The sequence below is a fragment of the Oncorhynchus tshawytscha genome, linkage group LG33 (assembly GCF_018296145.1).
Source record: "Oncorhynchus tshawytscha isolate Ot180627B linkage group LG33, Otsh_v2.0, whole genome shotgun sequence".
In the NCBI taxonomy this organism is placed as follows: domain Eukaryota; kingdom Metazoa; phylum Chordata; class Actinopteri; order Salmoniformes; family Salmonidae; genus Oncorhynchus; species Oncorhynchus tshawytscha.
In genome coordinates this window covers 43,573,225-43,574,974 of record NC_056461.1, presented here as the reverse complement: position 1 = coordinate 43,574,974, position 1,750 = coordinate 43,573,225, and positions in this window count along the sequence as shown.

Sequence of the window (1,750 nt, the reverse complement as noted above, 5' to 3'; positions counted from 1 at the left end):
CTGCCTGCCTCCTCTGCTCTAACCGCTGGACTGCCTGCCTCCTCTGCCACTGGACTCCTGCCCCTCTGACCCACTGGACTGCCTGCCTCCTCTGCACTCTGACCGCTGGACTGCCTGCCTCCTCTGCACTCTAACCGCTGGACTGCCTGCCTCTCTGCACTCTAACCGCTGGACTGCCTGCCTCCTCTGCACTCTGACCACTGGACTGCCTGCCTCCTCTGCACTCTAACCACTGGACTGCCTGCCTCCTCTGCACTCTGAACCGCTGGACTGCCTGCCTCCTCTGCACTCTAACCGCTGGACTGCCTGCCTCCTCTGCACTCTAACCGCTGGACTGCCTGCCTCCTCTGCACTCTAACCGCTGGACTGCCTGCCTGCCTCTGCACTCTAACCACTGGACTGCCTGCCTCCTCTGCACTCTGGCCGCTGGACTGCCTGCCTCCTCTGCACTCTGGACCGCTGGACTGCTGGACCTCTGCACTCTGGCCGCTGGACTGCCTGCCTGCACTCTGACCGCTGGACTGCCTGCCCTCCGCTGGACTGCTGCACTCTGACCGCTGGACTGCCTGCCTGCCTCTGCACTCTAACCGCTGGACTGCCTGCCTCCTCTGCACTCTGACCGCTGGACTGCCTGCCTCCTCTGCACTCTGGCCGCTGGACCTGCCTCCCTCTGCACTCTGAACCGCTGGACTGCCTGCCTCTGCACTCTGACCGCTGGACTGCCTGCCCCTCTGCACTCTGGCCGCTGGACTGCCTGCCTCCTCTGCACTCTGACCGCTGGACTGCCTGCCTCCTCTGCTCTGACCGCTGGACTGCCTGCCATCTGCACTCTGACCGCTGGACTGCCTCTGACCGCTGGACTGCCTGCCTCCTCTGCACTCTGGACTGGACTGCCTGCCCCTCTGCCTCTGGCACTGCTGGACTGCCTGCCTCCTCTGCACTCTGACCGCTGGACTGCCTGCCTCCTCTGCACTCTGACCGCTGGACTGCCTGCCTCCTCTGCACTCCTGCCTGCTGGCTGGACCTGCCTCCCCTCTGCACTCTGGCCACTGGACTGCCTGCCTCCTCTGCACTCTACCACTGGACTGCCTGCCTCCTCTGCACTCTGACCACTGGACTGCCTGCCTCCTCTGCACTCTAACCACTGGACTGCCTGCCTCCTCTGCACTCTAACCACTGGACTACCTGCCTCCTCTGCACTCTGGCCACTGGACTGCCTGCCTCCTCTGCACTCTAACCACTGGACTGCCTGCCTCCTCTGCACTCTAACCACTGGACTGCCTGCCTCCTCTGCCGCTGGACTCTAACCACTGGACTGCCTGCCTCCTCTGCACTCTGGCCGCTGGACTGCCTGCCTCCTCTGCCTCTGACCGCTGGACTGCCTGCCTCTCCCACTGGACTGCTCTGACCGCTGGACTGCCTGCCTCCTCTCACTCTGGCCGCTGGACTGCCTGCCTCTCACTCTGACCGCTGGACTGCCTGCCAGCATCTGCACTCTGGCCGCTGGACTGCCTGCCCTCTGCACTCTGGCCGCTGGACTGCCTGTCTCCTCTGCACTCTGGACTGCTGGACTGCCTGCCTCTCTGCCTGCCCTCTGCCGCTGGACTGCCTGCCTCCTCTGCATCTGACCGCTGGACTGCCTGCCTCCTGCACCGCTGGACTGCACTGCTGGACTGCCTGGACCCTGCCCTCTCCTCTGACCGCTGGACTGCCTGCCCGCCTCTGCCTCCTGGCCGCCGCTGGACTGCCT